We start from the raw sequence: 14,162 nt of genomic DNA, 5'->3' as shown, positions 1-14,162 counted from the left end.
GTGGGGCTTGCCGCCGAGGACTCGTCAAGCGCATCCAACCCGGATGAGGCACGCTCCGCATTGCGCCCCGCCGCTCAAGGACGGACCGCGGCGGGAGATCCTCCTCGATGGTCGTGAGCTCTTTCTCCGCGACAGGAGGAAGCCACCCTGCCTGCTCTTGTCATCAACGGCAAGGCGGCCGCGCGAGCACGAGCACCAGCGCCCAGCTTGGGCACCTGCGAGTAGCCGTTGGATGCTAGTGCCCGCACCACCCAGCCCGCCGGCGCCTGAGCTACAGCCGGGGATGGTGGGCCGCGCCTACCGCATGGCTGCCGGTCATCCACATCCGTGCTAGAGACGTTGCCACCCACCGAAGACGACGACGCAACACTCCGCCTAGCAATCCACCGCTCCTATACCTCGGCAGAGACAGACGCACGCCACCGGGAACGCAAGACCGCGGTGGCTCTCCATCGCGCGCTCGAGGAGTCGCCCAAGGTGGTGCAGTCTAAGGAGGAGGCAGCGGACAGAGTCGTGCGGCTCTCGGTGAAGCAGAGCCCCGCCGCCCGTCGCTTCGTGGGGTTCCTCACGTCGTCCTCTGGCTCCAACGGCAATGGCTCTACGACGGACGGCAACGACCAGCCGCCCGCCGCGGATGCTTACTATGCGGAGAGCCGCCGAGATCCATAGGGGAAGCGACCGACGAGTGGTGAACTCCAACCGCCCATGTATGCTCTAAATTATGTTTTTTATGTTTAATTAGCTATGATTGACCCTTTTTATGAACTATGAGGACGTCGGACGAGGGAATTGCTATGTTTGATTGTATATGCTATGATCAACGTTATTTGCATGTGTTTGTATGAAATAGAAGTAGGCGAATTTGGGGTTGTGGTTATTGACAAGGGGAAAAGGCGTCTGCTCGGGCACTCTTAGCAGGCGTGGGCGTGTCAGCGGGTGTGCCCGGACACGCCCATGGACGTTTGGAGGGCCGTATTTTTGGGTATTTCGATTGTAGATGTCCTTATGATCTTTCAAGCCTAAAGTGTAGAGTATCCCTCTAATATGTATGTCATCGATCACATCAGTTGGTGACAAATATGTACTCCAAAAACAAGATCTCCTCAACATACCTACTATTATGAAGGACGAAACAAAATAATGTATTTCTCACAATTCAAGAAAACAAGCACCTTTATGCTCCTTTTTTAAGGACCAAGTAGCAACATTAAGAATAATCGACGTGATGTTAAATGGAGGAAATTTTCTTGATCCGGCGGCTTCTATCTACGGAGAGTGCACACATCTTTGTCGTAATTTTACCGAAGTGGTTTTTATGCATTGTCCTAGGGAAGCCAATATGGCATGTACAATGGTTTTATCTTAAGAGTGCCACGTACGATAAATGATGAGGTGGAGGAGAGAGAAACCATAAGAGAAGGCTTGTCTTATCTTATTTAAGAGAAGACAAGAGATGATCTCTTAGCACAATTTGTCTCACCATGTTTTTAGGAACAACTAATTATTGAAGATAAGGCTAAGAGATGACCCATTGTAGACATGTTTTTTTGTCATCTCTTATTTACATGTAAAACTTAAGATAAGACTATCTTATCAACCATTGTACATGCCCTTATGTTTTAGCTAGTCATTCAGATGGTCCTTCGTCGTGTGTTTGGCACGAGGAACCCCCTGATTATCTGATTTTCTTATGTATCATTGTTGACCAGTGAATAAAATCCACCATGATGGCTTAAAAAAAGAGAAAAATGATGAGTACCTTTTTTCTGTTTTTTGCTTGTTGAGTGTTGAGTAAGCGGGCCAGGCCGACAATCCCCATCTGACCCCTTGCATTAGTCCGACCCATTGTCCCTTTTTCCCAGAAAAAAAAAGTCCACCCATTGTCCCTGGGGCTCGGTTGGAATACAATACGATACCCCTTCTCAAAAAAAAGTACAATACAATGCCACAGGCCAGAGGGGCAGCCAACCCTAGTCGACCTTCCTAGGTTTTCCTTCCTTCCCCATCGCCACGAGAAAGAAAACAGAGCGGTGCTGAATCCACCCCTACCAGACCAACCGGGAAACCTTAACAATCTGTGACTGTGGGCAGCAGCAAATCGGCCATGGACCAAGAGATGATCGGTCCCAATCCTACCGATGATGAGGAGATCTTGCAGCAGCTGCTCCAGTTCAAATTGGATCGTTTTCGCACTTGTTTCGTACAGGATGAAGCCGAGGAAAACGAGAGGAGGGCGGTGCTAAAGGCGGCATGAGAGAGCATGGCCAGGACAAAGCAGGCCTTGCTCCACTGGCCACACAATTTGCCAACCAAGGCTGAACAATCTCGGAAGGCTGAAGTCCCCGTGACAGGATCTGCGACGGTGTGCGGCAGCAAATCGTCCGTGGAGCAGCTGCTCAAAGACAAATTGGACATGTTGGATCTAGAGGAGGATTCCAACAGGACGACCGAACCTGCAGCAAATCCCGATTCAGTGACCATCCAAGATGATCATGTCGACAGAGCCAAATCCGCGTTGGCCAAGGAGACGACAGACGAGGAGGCCAAGGCAGCATTGGCCAAGGAGACGGCAGACGAGGAGGAGAAGGCTTACGATCAGTTCCGTAAACACTGGGAAAATAAGTGTTGCAAAGACTGTGATCACTTCGAACACAAAAGTACGTGAGCCCTCTTACTTGGTGGTTTTATTATCTATATATATTTCCTTGAAACTTGCTGTTGCTTACGTGTTAATTTCCTTGCTTGGGTGCGTGCATGCAGCCGTGCTGAGTTCAATGCAGTTTACACACTACACACCCGGAATGGTCCCGTACAACTTCGCGGAAACCTTGCAGATCTTCTCCATGAAACTCAAGCTCGCAGACGACAATGCTGGTGGTTTTGAGTTGCCATTGTCTGTGTACAGCATGGTTGCTGTCTGAGACGCCCTAGATTCCAGACGAAACATTCTCTTCTCTTGCGATAGGACCATGGCCCAAGAACTGGCACAAGGTGTATGTAGCACCATCTTGCACAAGATTGATTTTCTCTTTTAGATCTTTATTGATTGATTGCACGTTAATTAACGATGATTGCTTGCAGGATCCTTTTCTGCACTTCACTGGTCCGTCCCATGCGATCCTGTCCGCGGACAAGGTATACTTTGAGATCCGTCTGAGAGCGAGAGGTGCAGCAGGCTCTGAAGACAAACCGCTGATCACTTGTGTGCACGGTTACGCCGGAGGAAGCTGTCCGGCCCTGCGCTTTGACAACGCCTTGTGTGTGCTAGAGGTGTGCTTGCAGACAGTTGAGCCGGCGGTCCAGGCCACTATCTTGGTTGTCCAGATTCTCAAGAAGAAAGATTTATGGCCTTTGAATTTTACATATGGCGGCCGGGTTGCTTGCACCCCACTACCAAGGACGACGACCACTGGTACTGAGAGTGGTGGAAACCAGAATATTGTGCTGGTTGAGTCGAAAGGTAGAGAAATGCCGCAAGGTAATTGTGGGTATGTACCTCTGACGAGGCAAGTTGTCTGTGTAGAACGTGGAGGAGGGCTGGACGTTTGTGATACAAGCCTACAAGAAATCTGGCGCCGTCGGTGCAGAAGGCCGCGTCCATTTCAAGGCCCAAAACTGCCACATGGAGTAAATTGCAAATAACCACCACAATTGGGGACGCGATTTCAAAAAACCGCCACCTTTTGTTGTTTTTTTTCAAAAAACCACCACGTTTGTGCTGATTGTTTTCAAATAACACTGATCGTGCGTTTTGCCGCGTCTCAGTGCAAACCTGACCGGTTGGGCCCGCTGTCAGGTGCCACATGGACAGGGGTGATGGCAGCCGTCACGCGCCGTTAGACGGCGTCGCACAAGACCTAACGACCCGATCCATAGCAGCCAGTTCCCTCCTCTCCTCCCCCGATTCCCCCTCCCCCCATGGCGACCGGCGGCGGCGGTGGCGGTGACGACAGGGACGACCCCCACCTCTCCATCCTCGATTCCACGGGCCTCTCCGCCCTTCGTAGCTCGCTGACAGTGCTCCCTGCTACTGCTGGCCCTGTTCGATCCGCCATTGCCGGCGTCGATGAGCGCGGCGAGGAGGTCAGCAGCTTCAAAGCGAGCTCCGACGACCTTGAGTCCAGGGCGGCAGCCAATCTGGCCCAGGTGTGGAAGGCCAATCCAGGGCATAGCCATCATTACACATCCGGCCTTGGCGGCGTGGAGTGAGTGTTTTTTTTCCTTTCCGGTTATTTGCATTGCGATTCTGCTAGTGTAGTTCAACAATTGTTGTAATGGAGGTACTGTAGTTATCAGATTTCCTTTGTTTGGAGCTAAATGTAGGAATTAGGACAGTGCATTTAGGGTTTGTAGCTAAATTAAGGAATTAGGGTTTGTAGTTGTAGAATTGTTAACTGAATTGTAGCTCAATGAAGGAATTAGGGTTTGTTGTATTTCAATTCATGAGTTAGGGGTTTTAATTGTACAACTGGGGTTCAATTTGAAAGTTCCTGTTGAATTGTTAACTGAATTGTAGTTGGCACATGGGTTTTAATTGTTAACTGAATTCTCTAAGTTTACTGAATGTGCTGTGAAATGAAAAAAATTTAACTGAATATGATGTTTACTTACTCTTGCAGTTTGGATGAAGATGAACCTTGGGATCTCAGGTTCCATTTTCAAGGTTGTGACAATCTGGAAAGGACCATATGCGAATCTGATATCACATACATCAATATGTTAGCTATTATTGGGATTGAGGGGTATGATCAGAAGGACTCAATGTATTATGTGAAGCAACATGGTGTGGGAATGGCAGGCATGAAGCAAATCAAATCTGATGAAGATGTTGAAGAAATGCTAATATTGTATGAGGACAAGAGGTGTGTCAATATCACAGTGATGAAAGGAAGAGAGTCTAAGATGGAAATGAACATTGGAGATGGATGTGAGCAGCAGATTCCAATTTCTGAGATTGGTTCTCCTAAGGTCTATAGTGTAGATGATGCAGGTGTGATATATCAAACTCAGACCAGTGAACCACAGCCAGAAGATTCTTATGGTGAATATATTTTCACACAGGAGAGTTGCAATGTTAGAAATGGGAAGGACACAGCAGGTATCAAAGTATTAGATGACTTTCTTAATGAGTTTGCTGACATACCAGTACTGCATGAAGAAGATTACATGGAAGAGGACAAGGAGGAAGAGGTGCAAGAGGAAGAGGAGGAAGGAAAGGAACAACAGGAAGATGAGCTAGAGGAAGAGGAAGATGAAGATGATGCAGACTTAAACCAAAAAATAAAAGACTTGAAGAGGAAGAGGATTTTTGAAGGTGATTGTGAGCCAGAAGACTTATTCTGTGAGAATGAGGAGGAGGAGGATGGAGAGGGGATTGTTCAAGCACCACCTGTGCAGAAATTGCCTGTTAGAAGAGGTCCAACAGATAGATCACATTGCAGTTCGCAAGCTGAACTTGAGGTAGACTACATTCTTGTATATGATGAAGATATGGATGAACTTTATGTTGATTCAGATGAAGAAGTAGTGGTGTATTGTCCCACATCTGGAAGAAAGTCCAGGGCAAAAAAGAGGAAGGCCAGGATATGGTATGATGAGAATAGACTTGTGCCAGAGCAACAAATATGTTGGCACATGTGTTTTGTTGATGTTTACCAATTCAGAAGAGCACTAGTTAACTTGCATGTGACACAAAGGAGGAACTTCCATTACCATAGGAACAACAAAGATAGGATCATAGTTGATTGTCTTGAGGAAGGCTGCCCCTTTCACATGGTTGCATCTGTTGTTGCAAATGAGAAAACATTCTGCATTAGGAAGCTGCAACTAGAGCATACTTGTGCTCCAAGTGGTGAGAATTGCAAGGTTCCTGCTAGGTATGTGGCCAAAGCTGTTGAAGACAGCTTCAGGACTGACCCCAGAGCAGGTATTGAGACTGTCATAGACAAGACAAAGGAGAAGTATGGTGTGGAGGTTGGAAAGATGAAGGCTTATAGGGCAAGGCAGCAAGCTTTGAATGTTGTGCAGGGTGACCAGGAAGCACAATACACTAGAATTAGAGACTATCTGCAAGCTGTTTTGGACACAAATCCTGGGAGCAGATGCATTGTGACAACTAGGGTGGTGAAAGATCATCCAAGCAAGAATCCAAGATTTCATAGACTTTTCATTTGTCTAGCAGCTCAAAGGGAGGGTTTTCTTAATGGATGTAGACCTTTCATTGGTATGTTTCAGCTCTTATTTGTCTTTTACCTATACACTATTGCTATGTTTCTAAGTTTTATTTTTTTAGGTCTAGATGGTTGTTTTGTGAAGTTAAACATAGGTCAACAGATCTTGGCAGCTACTGGCAGAGATGGAAACAATAATATATTTCCTTTGGCCTTTGGAGTAGTTGAGAAGGAGGACACCCCTACTTGGTGCTGGTTTTTAACTCAGCTCAAGATTGTTCTTGGTGGTGAATCAGGACAATTTGGAAATTACACAATATTTATCTTGTATATCTCACTGAACAACTAAAGCACATATTTGGTATGTTTAATTTTGTATCAGGAGAGAAGATCTGCCCCTACAGATGCAAGAGCTCCAAGAGCAACATCTGGTGGAAGAGTTGCGGCTGAAAAGCCTGCTCCAACAGCTGCTGCAAGTTCTAGGGCTGCATCATCTGCTCCAAGACCTACAACAACAGCTTCTGCATCATCTGCTCCAAGGCCTACTGCAGCTGCTACAAGAGCCTCTTCATCAGCAACAACAGCCACTGCATCAACTGCTCCCAGGCCTACTTCTGCTGCTGCAAGAGCTTCTTCATCAAGAGCTAGGTCTTCATTTGCTCCTCCAAGGACTGCCACTGCTGCTCAATCTGCTTATGGAAGGGTGAGGAAGAGGCCTAACAGACTTAGGGATTACTTCTATGCTAGTGGAAATTAGAGCATATTCTAGTTGTTGTGCTTGTTGTGCTGCTGGCAACTTGTCTTTTGGAGAAAAACTATGTGCTTTTGTGCTGCTGGCAACTTGTCTTTTGGAGAAAAACCATGTGCTTCTTGTGCTGCTGCCAAGTTAGAACTTGGAGAATGCTGCTGCCAAACTTTTATTTTCTGAATTTGGTGTCATGTTGCCAAACTTGTTATGTTGTGCTGCTGGCAAGTTAGAACTTGGTGTAATGTATGCAACCTATGTGAACCATGTTGTTCAAATATATGGCCTAACATTATGTTGAAAATGGTTCTTCAATATATGATATGCTTCATGCCTTTGGTCGACGGTTGTCGAGAGGCTAGGGGTATGCTAAACCAAAGTGGTGGATGCCTTTCGTCGACGGTTTTCGAGAGGCTAGGGGTATGCTAACCATAGTGGTGGATGCCTTTGGTCGACGGTTGTCGAGAGGCTAGGGGTGTGCTAACCATAGTGGTGGATGCCTTTGGTCGACGGTTGTCGAGAGGCTAGAGGTATGCTAACCATAGTGTTGGATGCCTTTCGTCGATGGTTGTCGAGAGGCTAGGGTTATCTAAACCAAAGTGGTGGATGCCTTTGGTCAACGGTTGTCGAGAGGATAGGGTTATCCACTCCATTTTGGATAACCCTATCCTCTCGACAACCGTCGACCAAAGGCATCCACCACTTTAGTTTACATAACCCAACCGTCCACAAAAGGCATTCACCACTTTAGTCAGCATAACCCTACCATCTTGACAACCGTCGACGAAAGGCATGAAGCATAAATATTTGGACCAGAATATATTCAATTTGGACCAGAATGTATATCAATAACACAATTCCATATGAGCAAATTCAACTAACATCATAGCTCCAAACACCATACATAGTTCAACATCATAATACTAAGGTTCATATTGGACCCCAATAGTCTTCACACCACACCATACATAGTTCAACAAATAACAACCAGCAAGGCACAACACATAATACCAACAAACATCATACTTTACTCATTGCAAATTTCACTGATTTTCCTTATCTTCATCTTGTTCTCCTCCCCGGCCTTAAGCAAATCAGCTATGATATGCTCAAGTCTTTTCTTCTCTTTCTTCAACTGTTCCATACCTTGCTCTGCTATAGCCTCCTTCCAATTGCTAACCAACTCATCATTGCTCTGCTTGATCACTTGAAGTGCTGTCTTCAGTTCCATATTCTCTTTCTCTAGCCTAGCCCTTTCTTCCTGGGCTTCAACTACAACACTTTCTACATCACCATCCTACATAATCTTCTGGTAATTCTCCTTCATCACATTATTGTCTCCCTCCTGTGATAACAATAATTAATAACCATTAACTAAAACCAGACAAATTCCTTCTAATTAAAATGGTTGAATAAATAACAAATTTAAGAGCGGGACAGCAAAATCAGCTGACTAACACATGTACTCAGTAGACAGCACAACAAAACACCAAATTAATTCATCATTGATTTAACCTGCCAGATTAATTCATCAAAACACCAAATTAATTCATCATTGATTTAACCTGCCAGATTAATCTCATCAAACACCTATATTCAGTTAACCATTGATTTAACCTGCCAGATTAATTCATCAAAACACCAAATAATACACCATTTTCATATAACTAAGTAAACTGCTGTCATCTAACAAACAAACCTATATTCAGTTAACCTGCCACTAACCTCATTACCGCATCCGTAAAACCTACGGCTAGTGTTGATTCCTTGAAAAACAATAGCCCTGTGCACAGCAACGTTGTGGCAGCACACCGGTCCTCCGGAAACAACGCCACACCACTCGGGGTCAACAATGGTATGCGGGATCTACAATAGTGCAATATAACTCATATATCTAGAGCTCAAATCAATGAAAAGCAAAGCTCAAATCGATGGAAACCCTAACCCTAATACACGGGCAAATCATACTCACATAGGTTTCGTCGTTGTGCGCGTTGAAGAGGGGGGGACACAGAGTTCTCGCTGCTGGTTTCGCCGTCCTTCCAGTCGACCATGGCTGCGGTGGGTGGCGGCCGGCGGCCGGCGGCGAGAAATGAGCGGCCGAAGAGGTGGGAGGCAGAGACTGGATCGAGAGCGAGGGGAATGGACAATGGGGTTCGGCTGCACCAGGTCTTGTGCGACGCCGTCTAACGGCACGTGACGGCTTCCGTCGCCCCCTGTCCACGTGGCACCTGGCAGCGGGCCCAACCGGTCAGGTTTGCACTCAGACGCGGCAAAACGCACAATCAGCGTTATTTGAAAACAATCAGCACAAACATGGTGGTCTTTTGAAAAAAAACAAAAGGTGGCGGTTTTTTGAAATTGCGTCCCCAATTGTGATGGTTATTTGCAATTTACTCCTGTCACATGAGCCAGCAACAATGTATTTTTGGTCAAGCTCAGGTGACCGTGACTGTTGCTTGGTCCGTTGTTCCTACGGACATGGACGATTTGGTGTATAATAATAATAATTTCAAAAGCTAGAAGGTTTCAAGCAGGGTGATGTGTCGGACTTTGGTAGTATTTCTGATAGTACTCCCTCCGTTCCAAAATTCTTATCTTATATTTGTCTAAATACGAATATATCAAGTCACGTTTTAGTATTAGATATATCCGTATCTAGACAAATTTAAAACAAGAATTTTGGGACGGAGGGAGTAGTATTTTACTTTCTCCAACCGTAACGACGACTATATAACTTATGCATGCCATCCATGTATTTTGCGTATCGACTGCAAGTTATATGCTGGCCTGGGTACGGTAAATACACGCTATTGTTACAAATTGGCACAGTTTGTGCCAGTAATTGCAGTAGATGTTCAGTGGAAAGCTGGAATTACAGAAGCTTTCGCCTTCAGCCTGTTCGTCATGTTTGTTCTGAATCTCTGTAGTCACTCCTTGCATGTACAGTCTTGTTCAGCTGTAGCTGAGGAAGTGAGGGTGTTAGTAGTAGACAGACTTTGTTCAGACCAAAATGGAACAGAAGAATCTGAATGTTTCTGTACAATTCAGTCATCAACTTTCCTACCTTTGTAATAGCTCAGGAGGTTAGCAACGATTCTTACCACTAGTCGTGCGGCGGTGTTTTGTCAGTGGCACGCCTAGCTCGGGCCTCGGGGCAATGAAGCGATCCCGGTTCTGGCTCCTCCCGCGTCCCCGCTCCGGTGACTCGACGGTGAGATGATCACTGGACACGCAACGCCTCTGCGGAATACACACGTGCAAGGCGGAGCGACGCCGGTGAGCTGATAGGCTACAGTGGCGGCGTCTCGGGACATGGAGCGGCAATGCCAAAGGTGGAGCTGTTCCCTGCTCACTTGCTCGCATACCGCTTCGGGGCGACGCACCTCCTTTCCGAGTCACGCATGGCCATGCTTTCTGGATTGTGTCATACGAGAGGGCCTAGAGAACATATGTCTGTTACGAGGGGCAAATTCCCCACAACCCAAGCACCGCCTTTATGACTGCCAGTTACGAAGAGTGTTTGACGCACTCTAAGGCCCTGTTCGGCAAGCCACCCACTCCCGGAATCTGCGGAGCGGGGAAACTGCAGCTTCGCCCGCTCCGGGAGTAGAGTTGTGGAGCGGCGCGATTCCGAACAGGGTCTAAGTCGGTTGATTCGTAACTCGGATAACGCTAACACTTGAGGTCTAAGGATTACATTGTACGAGTGGGATCATATGATGGCTTACTCACGCCGACTCGTTCCTTGGATCAGTTCAGCCGGCTGAACTGTTTAGCACAGCTAGTGTAAGCCGGATCAACATCTCCATGCTCTATGACAAGTAGTAGAACTTAGTCATCTAACCATTTACACATTAGTCTATATAGTGTGAGTCCATCCACAATCATTTTCGACTAAGGACAACCAAGCATGAACTTAAGTTCATTACATTGGACTAACGTATGAATATATGTCAGATATAGTGTTGCCTCTAGGGTGCTGCTCTACAGTCTCCCACTTGCACTAGAGTCAATGACTTCAAGCCATCTCCATATATCTAAGCATAATCTGCCTATCGCTCTTGTGTGCACCTATGTCTTAGGCTTTAGAAGTGGGCTAGACCTCCTCGCCACTGTCGTCCATAGAACACTTCTTGGCGATTGGCGTTAGGTTCGGCATGGGATAATGGGTTTGCATGGCAGCCCAGGCCTGCCAAGCTCCCTCGCGGCATGCCGATTGCTGCTGCCTCCTGATTTGGGCGCGTCCCTCTTGAAGGCAGTGCACTAGCTCAAAATAGCTGGTTGGCACAGGCTCCTTGCACCACAAGACTTGGCATATCCTCTATCGCCGGACGCGCCATCTTATGCAGATCTTCGAGCTGCCTCGGCTTGTCTTCAAGGACGACGTCGTGCGACGGATCCTGGAATTGAAGCCAAAACAACCAACTTTGGTCGTCGGTTCCTTCAAGGCTCACGCTGAAGAAGTGGCACGCGTCCTTGACACTATGGAGAAGATCAGCAGTTGGCGAGCACCATACTTGCATGAGCTCAGGGTACGCTCAATGGCCAAAGACACACTGCAAAAGATATGGCTTACCGGATCAATATGGTGAAGAGTAATGGAAGGGATCACTCAACCTTTGCTTCTTTCGTCCATGAGATCAAGTGCTTGATCTAGTAGGGAGATTTGTATTACTCATATTAGTCGTTACCAAGACATTGTTAGTGATTATATGGCAAAGTTTTCCCGTGTGGAGTGTTGCACAGGGCGTTGTTGAGAAGTTGTGTCATGTGGATTGTAGTTTGAATTCTAAGTAATACAATTACCTTAACGCAAGTAAAATAAAATTGTGTGGCATACCCTCAAAGAGGTCTAACTTGACAAGCGAAAAATCAGTTGTGATATTTGATAATATTGACAACTGTATCAGCCAAAGGGGGCATAAAAGAAAGTACTACGATCCAACCAAGTCTTCACCAAATTTGACGAAAAATGATTTAGAAGTAGGATTTTATATACTATTACTATGTTCGAAACAAATCCAAGGTGCCACCATAATTCTGTTTATAAAATTGTAAATGTTTCGAGGCCACCACCAACTTTTCAGCCAGCATAAGGGGTTGATTACACGTGGGCCAAGTGAAACACCAACAAGTCACTAGTGTTGCAATGTTGCATGTCTCGTGGTCTTGAGCGAGCCAGCCATCTATCTTCCGGTTTATAGTGCTGCCGTCATCACCCCTCCCTCATAGAATTCCGTATGCAAACATACAAATAGCCGCAGTGCATTTCTGATAAGAGGAGAAGCCAACCTTTTCAAGGGCATCCTCCTTGCACTGAAAGTAATCATCATATGCTACCACTCCCTTTCGAATACGGTTGAACACATGTCTCATCATCCGGAAGCGGTGCCTAAAAATATGTGGTTTGAAGAGTGGGGACGTGCACTAAAAGCAATCGGCGAAGAGTAGGCAATGGCCGCTCTCTCTGTTGCGATTCAGCGCAGGAGCATTGCCCAAGATTGATCCCTTGAACCTCGGCCGCTGGCTAGCAATGTGGTCATTGACGACCAAAGCCGCAACCACAAGCTCATCATCATCCGACGACGAATCCTCCTATGAACAAATGAAGTTGTTAAAAAAATCATCCCCACTATTCATTGTACATTGTGGGCGAAGTGTCAAATACCTTGCGGTCGTGATGAAGATGCAGACGGTGAAGAGCACCTAGGTCCCACGTACAGGCAGCAGGCATGCGGAAGGGGAGACGAGGATGGCAGGCGGCCTTGAGCACGAGGCAGACGGTATTGGGGGCGAGCCATTGGCCGTGGTTTCTCTAGCACCGGCGACGACGAGAATAGGCCACAAAAACCGGCAAGAACTCCTCCAAAGCTGCGGGTGGGGGGGGGGGGGGGAGTATGTGGATGCGGGCAGCAGCCTGGGTAGCAAAGGAGCGGCCGAAAAATGGACGGCAACGACTATGGCGGGGATGGTGTCAAGCGTGACCGCATACGTGTATCACATACATGTCACCGACATACGGCCTGGGAGGAAGACAAACCCTATCCAAATTTGGATCGAAAATGGGTCGTGGACGGACAAAGAACTGACACCTGTCTATTTGGGTTGCTGCATTGGGTCACTATTTCTGTTCATTTCGATCTAAACGGCTGTGTACGGATCAAACGTTGGAGTTGGCCTAAGAATCCATGCGGGTCTACAACTGGAAAGGAGGGTCGTACGTTGAAGTTGGCCTAAGGATCTGTGCAAGTCTACAACCGGAAAAGAGGAAGGAAGTAGGAGTATTTCCTTTGGATCAATGTCACTTTATCAGGCAGCATCCGTTACGTGCCTCCAGCTTCAGTGGATTTTACATCGTTCAAAGGTGCATCCGAGACCATCAACAATGGTGTCCTAAAGATGAAGACAACGCTGGCGTAATAGCCCAAGCGTGACACCAGCTGTAGTGAAGGTCACGCCGTGCCACCGTGCCAGAAAAGCTGCACCATTTCTTTTTCAAAAACTTCCAATCTTTCATGATCTTTCATCTTCAATCATGACAATACAACAAACACCAGAAATAATAAAAAATTACATCCGAATTCATAAACTATCCAGCGACGACTACAAACACTAAAGCAAGCCAAAGTCACGCCGCCGTCATCACCCCTCCCTAACCAGGGCCAGACACAACTTGTAGTTAATCTCTACAATTTCATTTGGAATGTTTTGGCAACGGTACTGCAGTGGTATTGCTTGGTATTTAATGATGCAGGTAGTGGATTTGATATCGTGCATCTTACTCTGTGCTCTCAAAGTTATTCAATTGCTTCAGTTCCTTTGAAAAGGTAGCGTAGAAAAAAAAATGCTATGTTGGTAGAATGGCAACCACTCACCAAGGTGTTATAAACCCCTGAGGCCTGTGCACAACTACTTAAGGCCTTGTTTGGTACTAGTGTATTTTAAGGAATTGGTGGGGATTATCCCAATCAAACCCCTAAATCCCCACATCCCAAAACACCGTTTGGTTCTATTGTACTTGACATGTTTCATCCCCATATTTCCCCACAAATCCCCCAACTCTAGTGCATTTTTCTCAATACCCAATACACTACCCCTACACAGTGGATTGGGGATAAATGGGGATTTGAAGGGATTGGGTGAAACCTAGTTTCACCCAATCCCTGTGGGGATTATCCCCACCAATCCCCTCAAAAACCCTAGTACCAAACAAGGCCTAACTCTAATTAATCTGGAGGATCGGG

The 14,162-nt window shown here is 46.6% G+C and overlaps 1 pseudogene; it reads left to right on the top strand.

The window, feature by feature from the left end:
• The first annotated feature begins 2,260 nt into the window (after nt 1-2,260).
• LOC147991004 (uncharacterized) lies at nt 2,261-9,438 on the top strand (annotated as a pseudogene).
• The last annotated feature ends 4,724 nt before the right edge of the window (nt 9,439-14,162 follow it).

The sequence above is a fragment of the Triticum urartu genome, chromosome 1A, assembly GCF_056163025.1.
Source record: "Triticum urartu cultivar PI428250 chromosome 1A, HENAU_Tu73, whole genome shotgun sequence".
In the NCBI taxonomy this organism is placed as follows: domain Eukaryota; kingdom Viridiplantae; phylum Streptophyta; class Magnoliopsida; order Poales; family Poaceae; genus Triticum; species Triticum urartu.
Note: the sequence above shows the minus strand (reverse complement) of the source record. Positions and strands in the feature narration are given on the sequence as shown.